The sequence below is a fragment of the Takifugu flavidus genome, chromosome 1 (assembly GCF_003711565.1).
Source record: "Takifugu flavidus isolate HTHZ2018 chromosome 1, ASM371156v2, whole genome shotgun sequence".
In the NCBI taxonomy this organism is placed as follows: Eukaryota; Metazoa; Chordata; class Actinopteri; order Tetraodontiformes; family Tetraodontidae; genus Takifugu; species Takifugu flavidus.
This window is the reverse complement of record NC_079520.1, coordinates 15,873,838-15,895,378: the sequence shown is the minus strand read 5'-3', so window position 1 is coordinate 15,895,378 and position 21,541 is coordinate 15,873,838. Positions and strand designations below refer to the sequence as shown.

Sequence of the window (21,541 nt, the reverse complement as noted above, 5' to 3'; positions counted from 1 at the left end):
ATATGGTGGCATGAGGCCGCTGCCTCAGAGATGTGGCTGGGCGCGGTTATCTTGTCGCCTCCTCATAAAGCGAAAACACTAAGATTGCTCGATTGCCATTTTCAGCTGCATATTCGATGGCCCGCAGTTTAAAGTAAGCCTCATACGCATCTCGCTTGACCAGTGCCATTTTAGGGGATCCTTACATGTAGGTGTGCCGCTAATCGATTGGCGGAGCGTTTACCGTAGTGCACACACCAAAGGCGCACAGCAGATTTTGGAACTCAGTCCAGACACAAGGCGCTCCATATTATAAGGCGCACTGTCAATTTTTGAGAAAATCTCAGAGTTTTAGGTGCGCCTTATAGTCGTGAAAATATGGTAGGTAAAGACTGGGGATCAGCAGGCCTGGTCGGAGTTCAGTCTTTCAGCTGAGTGGAAAAAGATGAAGATCTACTCTAGATAAACAAAGACAAGTTGCTTAATTAAGTCATACGTCACACTCAGCTCTTTCTGTAATGCAGATGATGCAATTCTTTGTCGGTGTGTTGTTGTGGCCGAGTGGTTAAGGCGATGGACTAGAAATCCATTGGGGTTTCCCCGCGCAGGTTCAAATCCTGCCAACAACGATGCTGCAGGACTTTAATCTTTGTTGGCTTGTAAATTTCCCCATGTGGGACAAATAAAGGAAAATTTCAATTTATGGTGAGCTTATTCAGGTCTCAGTAGTTGATGCAGGTTCTCTGTTCTTTGTCCTTACCAACAAAGAAAAATCCTACCCCGGCAGGATATGTTTAGTTATTTAGGTACATCTTGAAGAGAATTGTCTTTATTTTATTATCATGTGTTGTACCATATGTTTCTGTTTTCTGTTATAAGCACTTTAGAAGTTAGGAATAGTAGAATGTTTAGTAAGTGGAATAAAGATAAGCAGTCAGTTGACCCTTCCTTGACATGAATACTGCTTAGACAGTTGGAGACAGTCAGACGGAAAGTGGTAGACCCCCATCGTAAAACGTGACAGAATAGTTTACTGGTGTGGATAAGTTCCTCGGCAGGAATGACCTCTGACCTGGCTATCTGGGAAGAAAATGGAGAAGAAGGACTGCACCAACACCAAATGAGGCGGGAAGAAGAAGATGAGGTCATCCAAGAAGAAGGACTGGATTGGACTGAATTAGCATCAATAATTTACATGTTGTTTTATAAAAGACTGGGCCAAGGGATAGTTAGGGGGTCAGACTTCATGCACTGACAATTGACTCTGTTGTTTGTAGGGTTATGAACTGGCCCAGGGTTCTGTAATATTTGTATCTTGAATTCATTCTATTGTAAATGCATTTTGAAATTGGCATTTGTTTACTTGAAGTCTTCATTTAAAGAACACGCGGATTGGCAGTGACACACGAGAGGTATTGCAATCCAACAATCTCCACAGCCTTTTTTTTGGGCTCTGACAGAGACTATAGGTAGAAGATTTGAGGTATCAAGCAGGAGATTGATGGCACAGTCGTAGGGGCAGTGTGGAGTCAGAGACGTGGCCTTGGCTTTACTGAAAACCTTTTGGAGGTTGTAATACTGTGGGTCGTCTTGTGATGATTGCCGGAAAACAACAGGAGAGGTCTGGTATATAATGGTACCCAAGATGTGTCCATCTAAGGCACTCGCAGGAATATTATGAAGCAAAGGATTCCACTTGAGCCCCAGTTGAAGAAACAACTCCTCATTAATAACACAGGCATCAGCTTCAGAGTCAATAAAGATAGCCAAGATCTGAGAGCCATATGGAAGGCTGTCATGTGTTTCCAGTAAGGATGGGCGGATTGATCCCGTGGCATCGATATATCGATACTCACAAGCTACTCATTTGGTATCGATTTTCTTTTATAAATATCGATACGAACTAAAAAAAACCCATTGGGGGTGTATGCATCACTTTCCGCCGTTTTAGATTAGTTACTTAAATTAATATGTGCCGGGACACTCCTATACCTGGCGGCGTATTGAGCTGGCCCGTGTCACATGACAGGAGATAGCGAATCGCCCACCGAGCCGACACAGTCAGCAAACGGCAGACCCGGAAGAAATAATCAGCCAGAGACGCAATCGTCTTAAAGCAGAAAATGTGAATATGATTTCATTAATCATTAATCTGAGACTTCAGTAAAGTGTGATGACATACCTCAAGCGCACTAAAGGTGTGATGGTGTCAGACATTGTTCTAGTTAATTTTCTCATGGAACAACTGTCTTATGCAGGTTTAAAGGATAAGGAAATCTTAGTAATCAATTGACCATAATAAAGTGTATATAAATGGTCTGTATTTGTCTTGTGATTTGTCTTAAATGTAATAATATTTTGACTGACAAAAATTGCCAGTAAGAAATGAACGGTATCGGTATCGATGAAAATACAAGAAAAAGTAGCGGTATCGCCCATCCTTAGTTTCCAGGGTCATTTTCTTGCAATGTGCATGTGTAGCTGTTTATACCCTTCTCTCTATCTGTGTCTCACTTGTCTTGTTATTACACATTGCCTCTTCTGTCGGTCTTCCTAATCAACTCAAGTGCTGTGTCAGAGCAATTGAGGACGTCTACAGGCAAGCTCTGGCTTATGCTGCAACACCGAAAGTGAAGTATCCCCCTCCCACATAGGAGAGGCGTGGATTAGACTTGCTGCTTCTCCTGGGATGGGGAGGTAATGCATGGGTTCCAATCTGATGACCTCATGGGGAGGGATTGATGAGCGATGCCTCTCTTGTCGTTGAGTCTGGATGTGTTAATCAACGTGAATGGTCAACTCAGTCGCCTCGTGCAAGGTACTGGAATGGTCTACAGTACAAGTTCATATTTTACAGTCAGCCAAACTTTAGAGGAAGGCACCATAGAGGGCTGAGCTGTTCCAACAGCTTTGACTGGCTCTGCTATGGAAAGCAAAAGAATAATTCAACACTGTTCTCTCACCTTTCACTCCCACAAGTGCTCTCATTGACATAGACCCACAGTTCTCAAAACCAGAAACCTTTTGAAGCTTTGCCACAAACAGGTCAAAGGAGGCACAAGCTAGAGCCTGTCTCTGCCATTCACCTGTTCCCCATAGTCGAGCTTTGTCTAATGACAAATTCTACCTTTGCTTGTTCAGTGGTTAAGGTGCATGAAAGCAGAGCAAGCAGAAGAGAGCAGTTGATGAGGAAGGGGCCACATGTCTTGCATTCTCCATTGCTGTAGGAATTCTAGCGGTTGCAGTATCAGCAGAAGTGGTATCAACACAGTAACAGTTAATACATGCAGAGCCAGCACCAATTCTGATGAGAAATTTGTATCGATAATTATTTAAGATAAGATAGGGGTAAGGTCCCTGACTGGCCATGTATGGCACCAACCAGTTTGTCTTTAGCTATCCCAGAGAATGCTAACCTTGGATACAACAGAATCTAACATGTTTATCCCTACAACACTGCTTTGTCTATGGAAAGAATAGAAAACAAGATATGATCACTGAGAGCTCTGAGGCTACTTCCAAACAGTAAATGAAAGGAAAGTTCAATCTAGGACAATTTAGGGCTAAACTCAACTGGTGACTCTTTGTTAAAGAGAATAAGTATTATATCTTCACAGCCTTTGCGATGCTTCAAGGTTCCCATCCTAGGCTCAGGACCATCACGGGGTGGTGAAAGACTGGCACAAGTGTAGAAGCAGGAGCCAAACTCTTAGAAGACAATACAGACACAGTGGATGAAAACAGCTGTTAGAACCAGGCCACTATATTTGGCATCTGTTTTGCTAAGGCTGCTAGCACTTCTTCGTGCATCTCAGTGGCCTTTCTAGCTTCAGTAGTAGATGCAGTCATTTAGGACATGTTGGTGCATGCCCTTAGTTACCATGAGGCTCCTGAGTGGTGTGGACTTACTGTATTTGCTGGGTTGTAGATTGTACTGTCATGCATATGGAGAGAACCCAATAGCGGCACAAAAAAACTAGATCTCACTCAACACAGTCTTTATTTGGCAGGCTCAAAAGGCACACAGTAAACAGATGGTGTCAGTCTGTCTGAAGTGATTCCAGTGGGAGTGAATAGAGTTGGAATAGATCAAGAACATGTGGAGATCAACCAAGCCACAGGCAATTTTCATAGTCAGGGATAGAAACCCGGTGGCCTTACCAGGGCAGAGACGAAGTGCACGGCCAGTCAGATTGAGACTAGGGAAGAAATACAGAAACAGGTCCTGTGGAGTCAGCGTGAAAGCAAAGTTGACTGAGTGAAGTGCAGCTGCATATATACTGGCTTGATTGGAAGTGGCGAGCAGGTGGAAGCAGTTGCACTGATGATTGGGGTGTGGCTGCGGGAGCTGAGGAGAAGTGGAAATTTTCATTGTGGTTGAGTTTGTTGAGCCGGGAGGGGTCTGAATTCAAGGGGCATAGGGAACTGTGACAGAAAGCCTGAAAAACAAGCTAGACTACAACACCTTTCTTTCGTTTTTCTCTGCTTCTAGTGTTGGGGTGTTAGTGTTGCCATTATTAAAATGCTTTAAAAAAGCCCAGTGGGCCAAAGTCATAGGCGGCTCTAAAAGGTTATTGTCTGGTTTTAATGAACACATTTCATGGTTTCTTCATCAGTTTTAGTCACCATGGTGACCACACTATTATTAAATCCTAATTTCATTAAGAAATTTGCTTCTCATTTAAAGATTCAGCTACACCACGTTAGATGAGATTATCTAAGATAATGACTGGATAGCTAACCCAAAGTAATTAAATTAATCAGGCATTCTAAAAGCTCATTTAACAATTCAGAATCTTTCACTAGGCTTGTTTTCATGTGTTTTATGTTTATTTATTTATTTTTGCTGTATTTGATAAGCAGGTTTATCTGGTTCACTGGCCGGACATGACATTACTGTGATTTTCATTGGCCATTCTCCTCAGATATCGACATTTTGTCACATCTGTTGTAATCTCATGGGGACACAGAAGGAATGCTGATTGATTTCTGAGCAGTAAAAGAATGGGAGCACAGCAATGGTACCTATAAGTAAAGACGCGATGATTAGCAGGGATAACGTTGAAGTCCACAAAAACAGGTTGAGGTTTTTTGGGTACTCAACACAACAAGCCTTTTCCTTATTGTCGTCCAGTGCACTTTTTCAGAATGACACAATAACTCAGAGACAAAACAGTGGTGAGTCACACCTATACCGCTGAAAGGTCATGCCGTTGGTCTGATACTGCAGCGTACTGTAACACCGTTGCCAAAATAATGGGCATTGTAAATTGAGAAAGGTCGCTGTAGAAGAATATGACGACATACGGGCTTTGGTTTGTGACAGACAAGTTTCATCAACTGCTGATTAAAGGGAGTGGACACAGGGTCCGAATCTGATGATGTTTCAGACCACTAGATGGAGCATACCTTTTTAAATGTTATATTCACTAATGCAAATATAACCCCCCCCCCCCCCCCCCCGTACAAAATTACAATTGTACAAAATTACAATTGTGTTTTTCCTTCCACTTGTGTTTTTCCTTCCACTTTTTTTCCTTTCACAATTGTGTTTTTCCTTCCACTTTTTCTCACCTCATTAAACCTCACAACCCTCCCTGAACACAAGACTTTCTGAAAACAAGCTTGCTGTTTGAGCTCTGCTGAAAAGAAGTTAAAAAGAGATTTCCTGCTGACATCAGACAACCTGACTTTAAATCTAAACTTGAAACCCAGTCTCAGCACCTTTTAGAATCTCTTTAAACCCAAGAACTGAGAGTCCTTGTTTGTCCTGCCCACAAGAAAACAACTGGGAACTTCTGACAAATATTTCTGTTCTGCTACTTCTCTTCTATTTCTGCTTTACTGAAGCTGAAGGAGGGGAGTGCTCTCTCACTCTTTGATGGACCAGCGGCTGTCGGCAACATCTCCTTCTCCAGGCTGGTTCTCCCTCACATTTACTGATTGCTTACTGCTCTGTTAGATCAAACAATATTTAACAATAGGTCTATTTTTTTAAATTAAATCCAGGCTATTTGTGTATTTGACCTTCCACCTCTGTGTGCCTGTCATTTCCCAGATGATAGTGCAGTAACTGCAACTTCATATCTTCAATTCATTTGCTGCAAAGTGGTGGTGCACACATATGCACACACCCGCACACACACATATATATATATATGTGTGTGTATAAGTGTATATATCTGTGTGTGTGCGCGCGTGTATACATACACACACAGACAGAGAGAGAGCGAGCTAAAGTAGAGATGGTACACGGCCCAAAAGCTGTAGAGATGGTCTCATTGGTTAGACCAATTACAGTAATGGCTCCAGATCAATCTGCAATCATTTATTAATGGTGCAGTGCTTTTCCATGGAATGTTTAATACAACTCTGCACACAGACGCACGCAACACTCAGAGTAGAAAATCGTTTTTTAAGTCTCTCTGTTGGTGAGACTCATTTGTTTAAAGATTTAAGTTCAAGCACAGACAGGCTGCTGCTGCTTGAAGATTTTCACTGGTTTAAACAATGTTTAGTTGTGGTCCACATACCGTATTTTCTGGGCTATATGTCGCTCCGGAGTTTAAGTCGCACTCGCCAAAAAATGCATAATAAAGAAGAAACATAGATATATAAGTCGCACTGGACTATAAGTCGCATTTTGGGGGAAAATTTATTTGATAAAATCCGAGACCAAGAACATACATTTCATCTTGAAAGGCAATTAGCATGGATTAGCAATAGGGTTACGGTATGCTAACGTAACAAATTCAGCTACATGACCCACAACGAACTGAGTACGTGTCTGCTTTGTTAACGTAACATATTAAGTTATTCAGATAACTATAGCATAAAGAACACCCGAGCAAGTTTACCAAACAATCAAGTCTAGCTCCATAGACGAAGCACAGCTTCTTCTTCTGCGTTGCTAAAGGAACTCGTTCCTCAGGTACACACGCCTAGAGCGCCCTCTCGTGGTTGTCAATGTGAAAATAATGAACATGTGAAATTCTATAATAATGTATTTATTTAAATCGCTCTGGAGTACAAGTCGCACAAACTATGAAAAAAACTATAACTTATAGTCCGGAAAATACGGTAACTTGAGCCAAAATCACATTTATTTATCGAGAATCTTACTGATGGTGGGTAACACGTCATCACAGAGCTCCTGGAGGAGGAGTGGATTAAAAACTTCTACTGTGAGGACCAGCCGGTCAACTGGAGGTGGTTATCGCTGGCAAATAGTCAGACAGGTGGAATGTCATGAGGAGATAGAGAGAGAGGACCGTCTGGATTGAGAAAAGTATGGATACACATATGTGCGCACACTGTGGTGCCTGATCAACTGAGACACTTTAGTGAAAAACCCACATTACTCATGAAGGTACCACAAGTTCTTTCTCTTTAACATTGGTTGCTTTTCAACTACAACATCAGACACTGGATCTGAAGCAAAAAGGCCACGAGACATTGTTCAGATGTAAAATTCATTGTCTTCATCATTAACGATGACAGGATGAAGAGGAAAGTGCCTTGTAACTAAAAATTTAATTAACGGCAGTTTTCTTTTTCTTCCCAGAATAATTGGCATTGTTTTAATAAATGTTAAGGTTTTCTGAGGACAAACGAGAGTCGGTGTGAAGGAATGTGAATGTGTTATGTAGAATGTCAAGCATCAGATTTACAATTCAGTGCACAGGATCTGTGTGTGAGTGAGTGTGTGTGATTGAGTGTGTGTGTATCTCAGCGGGATGTTCATTATTGCTATTGGAGAGTATCAAGATGCACTTTGTGAACAACACAGATGCAGTCATTTCGCTTGAAACACGTATCGGTTGTAAGAAAACCCCCAACAGACATTTAGGTTTGTATTATTCCAATTAACTGATCTGCCAGGTATCACTCGATTTTATTTATTACCATAATTACACAGGGTTGTGAGGCAGGTTGAATGTAAAGTTACTGAACAACCATTCCAAGTCACACGCATTCCCAGATGTTCCATCTGTATCAGTCCTGCTTCCCTCATCAGCTCTCTTCTCGCCCCCTTGTCGAGTCATTATCAGAGCAAGTTCTTAGACCAAGAGCTTAGTGGAGTCACAGTGTTATCACAACCCGAGTGAGGTCTTTAACAAGACCAAAGATTCTTCTCTTCCTCTACACACGGAGTTTGACTCCAAGGACTTGCTGCCAGGGGCTCCGATCCCCAATGGCCCCCTTGACTCCGGGTCAGCCCCAGAAGAGAAGATGATAGAAAATTACTTTAAGAACTCAGTCCAAGCTGGCATCTTCCATCCTACAGCAGGATCTGCTCTTTTCTTTGTTGAGAAGGACAAGACCCTTCGTCCATGTATTGATTAGACCAAACTGAACCATTACATTTAAAAAAAATAACCATTAAAAACAGGTACTACAGGAATCCTGTCATGCCTTTTGACCTTACTAACGCCCCAGACAATTTTCAGGCCAATGTCAACAAAGTTCTTAGAGACTTAAACAAGAAGGTCTTCATGTACCTAGACCATATTCTTATTTTTTTTTCTGGCAGATCATCAACTCACCATCTGATAAACTCTGTCTCATTTTTAAATTTTATAACAAATTTCAGTTGGGTTGCTGGCCCTCTCTATGAACTAATTTGGTCTGGTTTCATTGGCCTCCTTCTGCAGATTCAACCATCTGGCGCCTAAAGACCACAAGAAAAGCACACACAGGAACTATGTGGTAGGGAACCAGGGCCTGTAGGAAGTTAATGCAGTGCTCAAAGAAGAGACACTGGCTGAAGGAGGCAGCCCGACTGGTGATGATCTGGAAGGATCATTAAAACCTCAAATACATCCCAGGTACCAAGAGGTCGAACAGACAGGCAAGGTGGGCTCCATTCTACTTTAGATTTAATTGTGCTCTCTTTTGCATCTAAAATTAGCAATGCATTATCAGGCTGCAGAAAAAGTTCCAACTTTAGTACAGAAAGATGAAATGTAATTTAGCCATCTGTCTGTCTGTCTGTCTGTCTGTCTGTCTGTCTGTCTGTCTGTCTGTCTGTCTGTCTGTCTGTCTATCAGCCACACAGAGGAGCTGCTGCAGAAAAATCATATCCATTAATCAGAGTTGATGTTTGTGAGGGCATAAATATGTGCTATTGATAGAGAGGAGGAGAGTCCATGCACGCTCATGCTCAGTATAAGCGTGAATGTGTGCGTACATGTACATTATCTATGGGTTCATGGGAAGTTCAACATCTTTGTCTGACTCCAGCCTTTTCAATACTCATTTAAATGCAATTCTAATTATCGCACCGATAATTATACACATACTGGGAAGCACGAGCTGCGCGTGTGTGTACACGTGTAGGCGTGCGTGTGTATGTGTGTGTGTGTATATGGGTTAAGGTGATTCAACTCAAAATGAGATGAGGAGATTGGAAAGATGGAGGAAGATGAAATCATGCATCACATGATGGATGTGTAAAGATCACCAGTGTGTCGGCGCAGAAGTGATGCATCACAACGTGAGTTTAGAGTCTCGACCAAACAGCTGCTTTTCACATTTTGACAATTAAAAGTTCATGTCCTAAAACAGAAACGGAACCCCAAGCAAACATGACTATAATATTCTCACTAAAACCAAAAAGGGTGTTTTAATTATCTAATAATTTCCACTGTTTAAAAGAGCTACTGTTGTTGTAGGTCAACATATAAAACTGGAAGTGGATTTAAAAAAATACAGTTAATGGAAATAACAATATTAAAACATAGTTCTCAGCTGGCCAATGACGAGTTGCTTCCTCGAGTGGAGCGGAGCAAGTATCTTATTTTGTGGGCTACTACAGCGAGGGCAGGGATGATTGAACACTGAGAGCTGAGGCGGAGAGGAAAGGTCAGTGTTCCAGCTCATAGATGACTGTGGTCATCAGCATGAAGACTAATTTAGTTTTCAAACAGATTTTACCATACAACAAAGGAAAAGCTCTAGGATCGAGAGACAAAAACTTTTAAAAGAAACCGTTTACAGACCAACATTTAGAATAATCCATCACAGGAACATGTTCATAGTAATAATCATTATTATCTCAATACTCAATACTAAAAAAACAGTAAGGATAAGTTTGTTTTCAAGCCGTTCCGGGTCTGATGAGCCGTTCCCTTTACGCGGTGTTTATCAAGTGTTTGCGCCTCGTATAAATATTCCCAGACCTGATTAGTAGTTTTGTAGCTGCTGCTCCTTTTCATTCTGAAGGGAGGCGGCAGCATTTCTGCTGCAGAAACTGATCACACAAGGATTTGGTTCGGTTTATTATACTACTTTATATCTTATTTTTTTTACATTAGATATATATTTATCGTTCAATTAAATGTTCAAACTTTTAAAAGTTGATCATCTTTGTTCCTGTGTAGGCATCATTATATAGAATTATAATAGCATGCCTTGATTCTGTAATTACCTCCTTATGTTTTGGACTTATTATTTATTAAGTTTAGTGTTAATTGATGTGTATGGTGTGTGAGTGTGTGCTCGAGTGTATGTGTGTGTGTGTGTTTGTGTGTGTGTAAGAATAGTAACAAAGATGAAAATTCATAAATGTACTTTAGGCCTATATACTTTAGGCATTAACTACAAAGCATGTACCCGGTGAGGATTTCAGCTTTTTTTTGCTGTGTAAATAAGGTCTTTTTAAATGATTATGTATTCTCTTGACTCCGGATTATGTTGGGATTGCGGGATATAGTTGTTGAAAGCATTTTTGTATTTTGAATGCATCACTGTTGCAGTGATGCATTCAAAGCATCAGCATGCCATCTGTTTTGATTGGGAAAAATGTCAAAGAAGTCAATATCAGGACACAATGTGAACTAAGATGCTGTTTATTTTTATGCATGTTCAACTGAATAATTAACAGGTCAATAATAATCACTCACATTGTACAGTCAGTGTTCACTTTTCCCACTGAGAAAAGAGCCACTGAAGAGATTTGGTTGCCAAATCTGGTATGTGTGCTACCTTTGCAAAACTACATCAGATATGCTCCACAGTTATTTATTTGTAACTCAACATTTCTCTTAATGGTAAAACACCTGCAATTTAATTTACTTTGGGTTCAGAAATAAAAACAAAGGCTTCAGATTACTGAATCCCTGTTGAGACAAATGGGTCGAAATCAAGAAACGGTTGGAGAAACCTGTTGTCATTAGTGGAAACAAGTAGTCACTACATGGATCCTTGACTAGTTAAGCCTTTACGTGCATATAGGAAAATATGTAGGGGAAGGAGCATATCCTTTATATCCAGAATCAAGTATTGCGAGTCTCACATTCTCTACAGAGACTATAGTCTCGTTGCATCAGACTAGTCTGTTTTGAACTGCAAATCCACTGTGCACGGACTTTCTGTCAGCATGTTGTAACCTCCTGCTCTCCCTGCATTTCGTTTCCTTGCATTTGCTCAACAAGTGTGCTCACAGCAATATTAAATTGGAGTTTCCTCTTTGCAGGTACGTAAATCAAAGTGAACATGGCTGTCCTGTTCCCCCGAATCAAAGTTCTTCAACTACTTTGATCTCCCAGCAGACCAGAAGCAGGGAGAAAAGGGAGACAAAAAGGCACAAAAAGACCCAGGAATGGAGGGAGGACATCTACGGAGCGAGAGAATGGATGGCTGGGATGAATTGAAAAATAGAGATATTGAGGGGCAAACCTGAGAAAAAGCAAGCAAGAGGCCTGGTATGACTGGAGGATGAAAGGGATGATTGTTTTCCTGCTTTTCCAGACCAGTGAATTGAACAGCAAAGCAGTGATATGAAGTTTTGTTTCATCATCTTTCCCTCTGTCCGTCCCTCCTTCCTAAACAAAGAGCAGCAAGGCTGACTGAACTGCACCGCTCTGCTGTTTCTGTTTCTACAAGCTGCAGCCAATATTATCATGCTGGGATGGAGTTTTCTCTCTTCTTTTTTAAAGAGAGGATATAAAAAGTCCTCTTTTTAAAAAAGAGCCACATGTTCAAGAAGTGACATAGTGAAAACAAAAACTAAAGTTTTTCTCATATATATATATATATATATATATATATATATATATATATATATATATATATATATATATATATATATATAAAACAGGTATGAAAAAGATTTAATAGCACAGAAATTTAAATTCTTAAAATCTTGAATGTGGAACACTGTTGACTGTCGTCTTGTGATATGTTTTAAAAATGTTTTCTAGTAGATGAGAAAGAGATCCCAGAGGAACAACATAATAGAAGCGAAAATGAAAGGTCAGCTTTATTACTGCACAAAAAAACTTGCTGTGTTTCTGAATGGAGTTTGACTCTGATGCAAAGCCAAAAGCCTAATTATTTTTTCTTCTTGTGAAGGCAGAGAAAAAGGGTTATTTGAGGTTTTAACTCCGAGCACAATGCTAGCTTTACCACCAGTTTATTTCCAAAATGGTGTATATATACCAGTTTCCCAGTCTAAGAATCTTGTTTTGTATCCATAGCTTGTTAGCTGGAGTTAGTAGCACCTCTGAATGAGCTGGAAACAGCATTTAATAAAGCAAAGCAATGCAGCTCAGAGGCAGGATCGTTAGAACCGCACCAATTACAGCTCATTTAATGAAGAAGAACACGTCGGTCGCTAAATATCTCGCTTCATCAACGCTGTACTGCATACAGACTATGGAAGGTGAAATACCAACAATGCTATGTAAAAATAACAAACATACATTTTTCACAGTCTTTGGGTAACACTTGGGATGTTATTAGCCAAGGTTACAGTAAACACGATGACCTCAGCTGTGGCCCTGAGCGCCACCTTTGTCCTGAACGAGGTGGCGTCAGAATCACAGATCCATTATTTGATGAAAGAGAAGTGAAAATGTCACATGTGTAAAAAATCAGATTGTGTTAGCTGGCATTCATTTGGCAGATATCTGGGAAACCCCCAGTTCACGTGCACGTCTTCACGCTCCACAGTATTTTGATTGGAGAAGCAGATGAGGCCGGGTGGTGCTCATTGCTGGTACCGTCTGATTACAAGTGCAATCACTCAGCGGGCTCTCTGCACCTGCAGTGGCACGAGGTCTCGCTCTCCTTCATACACACACGGGTGTGTGTACAGACACAGACAAATTCTTATACTTGTATCTTTGTGAGGACTTTTATAGACAATGTATTTCCTAACCCTCTAACCTTGCTCATCACAAATAACTTCAACCTTAAACTGATGCCTTAAGCCTCAAACAGTCCTCCGATTGTCAATATGTAGTGAGTAGAAGAACAAACCCACACACACCAGACGGCTCACCTGGTTATTGGTTGTTTTTGTTGTAGAAGTTTGGCCCTCAGATTAATTTAGAGTAACACTTGACTCTCAGCTCATTTGATTCAGGCGTTGAACCGGTATGAAATATCATTAAGGCTAAGTCACAGGTCACGCTGGGACACAGGGTTGTTCTGATTGACAGGACTCTTTTATTTATACTTATTTTGCTGATAACATGTGTTATCTGAATACCCGATACAACCTTTATAATTGCTGAATGATAAACAGAGGTTCTCTTTCTTTCCTGAATGCATCGATAAAATCTGTTCCGCTTCTTTAAGTACACCGTTGGAGCATGAGGTAAACAATAATTTGAGATGTTGTGTACAGACCTATGTTGGCCGTACCACCTGAGAATGCATCTCTTGGAATCCTCTAAATCCCTGGAATCCTCCACTGAAACTAATTGGACGTAGTTTTCACTTATTTAAGACTGTTCAATCTTATAACACAAGACGTCAAAAATCTATAAGCAGCTCCTGCTCAGTGGCAGCCCAATTAATATGTCCAGACCTGCTGCAGAAGATAAGAAATGTTCATTAAAGATGTATAGCACCTCAACGCAAAACAGCCAAGCAGAGAAATAATGAGGGCTAAAATATCAACATGGTCACCCTTGCTGAGCGGTTTATTTATTTTTAAATTTAATCTGTCTGTACTGTACAGACAAACATTGGAACTGCTTTGATTCATGTTTGATGGCCAGCCTGTTTGATGTGTAACTGGAGGAAGAATCAAAAATAGTTCTGTAGAGAATCTGTGTAAGAGAAGGTCTTAAATCGGGTTTCTCACCTCCTCCTTTTTTTTACATTTTTATTAGATGCCATCAGATTCCGCAGGACAAATCTGTGAAAAACTCAGCAAATGAAGCTCCTTCTATCATTCAGTGGGAGGACTGTCCTCTTTGACCTGCACATTACATCGCAGGAGTTGATTTCTCATTTCATGCATGTGTGCTCCGATTGTTCTAATGTCTGTTGTCATCTAGGTCTGTTAAATAAGATGGTGCACAACTTTTCCCATCAGCTTGTCTCATCTGTCCCGTAGCCTCGCTTCATGATTGACCTGTCTTTAATACAATGCCACCCTCTGTCTCTGACTCTTCACCTTCCTCGTGCTGCTGCATCACTACTGTCGTGTCATCGGCGACGATATTTCAACTAAATCAGCTTCATTTTTGTTCTTCTTGATGCCTTTATCCTTTTTGGGGTCATGGGGAAGCTGCTGGAGCCTATCCCAGCTGGTCCGTCCCTGGCTCAAGGGTACCTCGGGACATTAGTATGTTGTCATAATACACCAAAGCCTGTGGGACTCACCGTCTGCCCAAAAATACACATACTTGGCTCGTTTTTTCTTTAACTGCAGCGCTTAGTGAAGCCTCAGCAGTGAATCACAGGCTGCAGTCTCCCAGACCACTGTCTCCCCAAAGCCCATGTCTCCTAGACCATAATCTTCCAGGCAACTGTCTTCACAGCACTGTCTGGAAGACCACTGTCTCTCTGTAGGGCAACTGCCCCCAAACCGAATATATAAATATCTACCTTCCCCAAAATCCCTGTCTTGTAGTCCACTATCGTCCAGGCAACTGCCTCAAGAATACTGTCTCATGGACCACTGTCACTTAGACCATTGGACCTCAAACCACTGTCTCCCTGTCCACCATCCCCCACTGGTCCTGGGAGAGCAGCAGCTCATTCTCAATGGATGTAGATTTCTGTCTGAAAAAGTGAAGCCATTATAAAAAAAGTTTTCAGAACAAAACAGTGTCAACAGCGAAATTTCAACATCTTCAAATTTGATGCAGCAAGTCAATCTGAAAATATTGCCATAATTGTTTAGATGTTACCTTCAACCTTCTAGTTTGCTTGTTGACTTTTATAATTAAATGTTTATTTTAGCGTCAATATGTTTAAATTACATTCATTTTATAAGCCAGTATTATACGTACATTTCAATTCATTTTTCAAATAAAAGAAATGAAAACATTTAGCATCTCAAACATAGACTCAACCCAATCTGAGTTATACATGGACCTTGCTAACCATGGATTTTTTTTAGCAACTTCAAGAATAATGTCACATTTTTGTGAGAAATAATTGAGAAAGGGTGATGTTATGAGAAAACAGTCATAATATTATGTGAATAAAGTCTCAGCATTTTAACCTTTTTGTGGTGCTGGTACTCTGGTAGAGAAGAACAACTGTCTCCAACCACGTTCACAGAGAAGCAACGCAGCCTACGTGAATTTGTTGGTACCAGTGGTGCTGTTGCTATAGCCGATAGCTCTGGAAGGGAAGGCTGGCCCAGCACAGGAGGCTCGTGGATGGGTGAGAGGAGCAGGAAGATAGGGCTTGAGCTTGGGCTCCGGAGGGTAGTGGAACTGTGGTAATTAGCAGCATCAGTTTTTCTACCTGACCCCACTCAAACCAAAGCATTACTGCACTTTGATGATCATACCTGTGAAGAAGCTCTCAAAAGCTCTCAAGATGGACCCAGAGACAAACACATGTGCAGGCAATCTGTCTATGGAGTAGTTAGGAACAAACATTTGAGAATTTACTGTGCTTGGATCAATAACTAATCAGAGTATGACCCTCACATGGACACAGTACATACTTTCCCCCTTGGGTCTTCTTAACCACACAGATAGAAATTTTGGATCACATATGATCTCCTCTGGGATTTGTATGCCTGTACCGTCCCTCGCTTGCACTTAACTCCACCAATCCACCAATCCATTAGCTAAATTCAAAGATGCTGAAATGGATAAATGACCATTAGCTCATTGATTTGGACTTATTAGGATGATTACTCTTCAATGAAAGAGACCATCAGCAAAATGGTGGTCAAAATGTTCCTTGGTTGGCAGCCTGGTCTTAGGACGACTCCACTGATGGACCAGATGAATGATTGGCATCACTGCAGAGGAAGCCTGGAGGACCTGTAGGCCTACAGAGACTCAGCATGAAACGGGGGCAAGAGTAGAGCCAGTATTTCCATAGAGGCTAGTAAAGGTCGGATGAATTTAGAGCAGATGACAGAATGGCAGACAGATCAAAATAAAAGAAACATCCCAAAAAAATGAAGTCCTTACAAGTTCTGAGGTCTGCACTATTAATAATAAAGTGTCCAATTCATTGTGCTGGACTATATTTTCGCCATTTCCAGCTGATTTAGTAAAACTTAAACATGCAGCGTGACGCCTGTTGCCCTTGTGCCACGCCGACTGCAGCACGGCAATCAATCTAATTCTTCCAAGCCTTTGGCTCGCATCTGCGTGTGGGTGCATTATTTATTTATTTACAAGATCTATTTTCTCTGCCCATTTGCTCCATCACTTGAGAGCAGTCGTTTATTAGTTCAGTTCAATTAAAATGAATGCGGAACACAATCTGTGCTTCGTTGTCACGGTGATTTCATGCATGGAAAAAGAGGCTGAGATGGAATAAAAGAGCGCAACAACGTGCCTCCTGTGAGGATGCTGACAAATAAAACCTCTTCCTGAACCGTTTCTAAAGGTGTCTCAAATTTAAAAAAAGAAACAACACCGACCTGATTTTAGATGCAACCAGTCATCATCAAAAACGTTGCTGAAGACCTCGATGAAAAAGGTATTTTCATTTTTTTCTCCTCACCCTACAACTCTGTGGGTCTAATCCCATGGGGTTGGATTCTCTTGTAGTCTGGTCCAAGTTTATCACACGTTACAGTTAGTGGCTATTTACCCCGGTGGCATCTGACGTGTGGTGTTCGACTGAGCTGGGATTTGAGAGGTCACTCAGCTGTCTATCTTTATTAACAGTATTGCCCGGAGTGAAGAGTTTTTAATTGTAACTACAGGGTGTGTTTTGTTTTCCGCTGACCTGCCTCAGCACACCCAGATGGTGCCCTGAACATCTGAGGCCAGTGGAGCACGCATTAGCCCATTACGCTGGATTTTAGCTTTAAACATATTTAGCAGAACTGCTGGGCTGACCTCAACAGCATCCGACACCTTTGTCATAATGGTGAATACAGATTAAGCTAATCACCCCTTCCTCTTTTGACACAGGATGGCACAGTATTAACGCTGTATTATAGAAAATGCTCAAGCCCTAGGTGTGCAACCATGGCATTCAATAAAGTACCCACTTTATACATGTGTAATAAATGTAGAATGTGGTTAAAGGGGCATGTTAGCTGTGTCTGCAGGATATGAGACAATATTATTATGATAACATAAAAAAACATGTTCAAAATGAAGTTAATTACAGTAAAATCATTATATATTGTGGAAAAGTTCTCCAACAACAATTTATTTATTGGCATTGGCGAAATAAGTGGTTGCCAAAGTGGAGGGCACCCTGGGGCAGCCTGGGCCTGAAAAAAACCAAAAAAACCAAATATAAAATAATAAACAATGGAAATATTTTAAACAGGTAGTCCAGAAGTAGTCCAGTCATTTTGGGCTGAGTATCTTTGTCTGCCTGTTCGATAAACATTTAAGACTTCAGGTTTATCAAAGAGCTGTAGTCCATTAAATGAATAGATGCTCTAAGTGAGATTAAAACCGTAATCGCCCTGACCTATGGCCCCGCTTTCAGGCTTTTGATTGCTGGAGCAGAGAAAGGTTCCAGGAAATTTGTGTTGTTTTATGGCTGTGGCTGACCTCCATGTCAGTCAGCAGGATCTATCCAACTTATCGGTTAATTAATGGTTTTCTCCCTTTTCTGTCACCCCCAACTAAAATGAAACACGCAGATTTATTCATAGAAGAGCATTTTGTTTCCCGTTAGCTGCTATCTTCCCGCAGTCTACATACACCTCAACACTGGTGTGAAAACACAGGTGTGGGTGTTAATGGCAGACGACAGAGACAACAGGGATTACAACTTCTATTTTTACATCCATTCTAAGGTGTTTGTATGAAAAAAAGAGAACAATGCGATTCCTAAAGTAAAAGCAATCACCCTAAATCTTAATAAGTCTGCTTTTAAAACCTTTCTGTCACAGCTGCGGGCAATCATGCCCGTGACTTCGCCCCGCACACCTGTTGTGCATCAGGACTCTAAAGAACGCTCATCTTAATCCCCGGAGGCACACCTGCTCCCTGCCAGATCGTTATTCGTTCCCGATGACTTTCCAGCGTATTCCTGTTTGCCTGCCTGCCCGGTTCTGACCTTGCCTGTTCCTGACCATTCTGTTTAGCCTGCTCCCCTGTGAACTCTGTCTGCCTGCCTGCCCGATCTCGACCTTGCCTGTCCCCGACTATTGTGTTCTGCTCGCTCCCTGGTGACTCCTGTCTGTTGTCTGTGACAATACAGCGGTGTTCAGCCAGACTCCTGTGTCGCATTTGGGTTCTCATCTGGTTCGTGACGCCTTTCCATTCATTTGACGCTGCCGACGTCCCTCCACTCTGTATTTCAGTAAAGAAAGAGCAAATGAGAGAAACTGTCATGGTCTGTGACAATGTCATTGCGTGAAGACGTGATTTTTAGGTGTTAGAGGAACAATGGACGCTGCTCAATGATAGTTATATTTTTTATTTTATGTAATTTTGGTCTCATGCAGCAGGTGAATGAAAAGATGAAACACAGCAACTCACTCAGTCTTGATTCACGTGACAGATGACATTGAACACACTCGACATTTTCCCCCTTTCATCACTAACCAAAACTTCTTAAAATTGTGCTTTTCCTTTCTGTAATAACTTTTTAGTGCCCAAACAACGTCACAGGTCTCTCTCTCTCTCTCTCCTTTTGTGCAGTTTTTGGAGGAAAACTTAATTCTTTCTTGTGGGTGATTGTGTGTATGAGTTATTTTCTATATTTTTTGGTGTAGAAGGGTTGTAGATTGAGTTGTGTGTGTGTTTGTGAGTGAGTGAATGAGTGGGTGGGTGCCACGTTTGGTTGGCGTCATGCCGGTGGTGGCTACCGCACCTGCGGAGTTTGAGAAGCTGACTTGCCGCAAAATGGCCGAGCGCCGCGTTTGGATTATCGGTGGTGACTTACTGGAGGTGGTCTCTGACAGCCTGAAAGTGGGCAGGCTGCCCATGGGTTGTCATCACCCTGCTGCCAAAGAAGGGTGACCCGCAGGACTTAAAGAACTGGAGGCCGGTGGCACTGTTGGACACGGATTACAAAATCCTGTAAGGCTCTGGCCCTTAGACTGAGGGAGACGATGTCGTCCATCATTCACCCTGACCAGACCTACCGTGTGCCCAACAGGTGACAGCAGTGACAGTAGTGGAAGACAGGGGGAATCTGGTACCGTGGGCTCTTCCTGGGGTAAGACGACTTTATGGAGGAAAAACTAGGAAGTCTCCCTAGAGAGAGTTAAAGGTCGGCTAGAGAAGTGGAGGTGGCTTCTCCTGAAAATGTCCTTTAGCGGCAGGACACTCATTGTGAATAATCCGGTGTCCTCCACCCTGTGGCCCAAGATGATGTGTGCTGACCCTCTGGCTCCCCTCCTTAGTCAGATTTAATGGGTTTTAGTTAGTTTTATATGGTACAAGCCACACTGGATTCCACAGAGTGTTCTTTTCCTTCCTAAAGATGAGGGGGGTCAGGGGTTGGTCCATTTAGCTAGCAGGAGCGATGCCTTTATTTTGCAGTTCTTGCAGCATTTACTAACTGGACCAAAGGACACTCTGTGGAGACCATTGTCCCACTGTATTCTGTGGCTTTTTAATGGCCTTGGTCAAGATTTTAGTTTGTTTTTAATAAACACAGAAATGAGTGCCTCTCCCCTGCCTTATTTTTATAAGAGTGTTTTTAAGGTGTGGAACATGTTGGTTAAAGAAGGGAGGGGGCAGGTGGAATCAGCATACTGGATCCAGCAAAAGCTGGTCCTATGGGGGACCAGGTTGGACCTTCCCAGCTGGGTGGGGGAGTCGATGGCCAGGAAGATGGTGACTGCAGGAGTTGTCACACTGGGCCAGGAGGTGGCGTTGTCAGGCCCTCAGATGGATGACCCCTCTGGCCTTGCTGCCCGGCTGGGATTATGTTCGCAGAGGACTGTGCAAAAGCTGCTGGACCACTGGAAAACCAAGCTTTCCTGCCATGACCACCTGCTCCTGACCTCATCATAACCACGGTGGTAGAGGAGGAAGCATTCCCTGTCATTTTTTTGGCACCAGATTTTAAAGACTGCTCAGGTCCCCTTTTGAAAACCTCGGCATCTGTTTCCATACAGGATGCATCTGGAAAGACGCTGTACAAGATGCTGGTGAAGACCATGAACAGGCACAGACTGAACCAGAGAACTGACACACCCTGGCCTGACTCTAGACTGCAGGCCTCAGTGGAGAGCACTGAACAAGCCTCCACTCTCTGAGACATGCTGACGTCCACTGGAGAGTCCTCCATAGCATCCTCCCTGGAAACTCATTCGTGTCAACCATTAGTGAAATGGTGGAGGGTTTTATTGTTGAACCCGCACCAAGTCCAGACTCCTCATTGATTTTAACTTTCACAAGGCAGCTGGAGATCTGGACTCTTTTGAGCAGGTCTGGCGTTTTAATCATGTCCTTTGTTTTTTAGCAGGTGACTCTTTGCAGTTTGGAGATGTAGATTAGATAGATTATTTATTTATTTATGTATCTATTTATTCTGAGTAAGTGTTTTTTAAAGATCTAAATTATATCTATGTTCTTTTGCAAGAGCGGCAAATAAAACTGCTTTCAAAATTCACTCTGTCTGTCTGTCTGTCTGTCTGTCTGTCTGTCTGTCTGTCTGTCTGTCTGTCTGTCTGTCGGGCCTGGTAAGAAATGTGCTTTCTCCTCTCCCTGGACAGAGGACAGAGGGTATAAAGAGAATGGACAAAGGCAGACACTCACCGTAAATATGAATGTATGGGATCTATCTGCTTTAACCTGGTGTGTTATTAGTCTGTTAAATAGCTTTTATATGTTTTCTCTGGAACTGCTGTGACTGCTGGGATGCATCCTTGATCTCAGCGTTTGCATCAGTACTGAGTTCAACAAAGGGCAATCTGCTGTGACAGATAAAGCTCAAGAGGATTCCAGACGATCACAGGTGGGCCAGAAGTTACCTGTCACGAAAACAAGGTGAAGACTGTCAGAGTTTGTGATGACTCGCATGAACGCATCAGCTGTCATGAGCCCAGCAGCTCAAATGGTGGTGATAAAATGGTATTCAGAAGCTTGTTACTGCATATCTGTGTGGAAGTCTTCATGTTTTGATGTTTTCTTCTTGTTGTTACTCCAACATCCCAAAAGTTGGGTGTCCTCAGTTTGCTAGTAGAATGCATATTTTAACA

The 21,541-nt window shown here is 41.9% G+C and overlaps 1 non-coding gene across 1 annotated transcript; it reads left to right on the top strand.

Moving 5' to 3' along the window:
• Positions 1-526: 526 nt before the first annotated feature.
• Positions 527-608, top strand: trnas-aga (transfer RNA serine (anticodon AGA)). The gene has a single exon. It is a non-coding gene; the product is annotated as a tRNA-Ser (tRNA).
• The last annotated feature ends 20,933 nt before the right edge of the window (positions 609-21,541 follow it).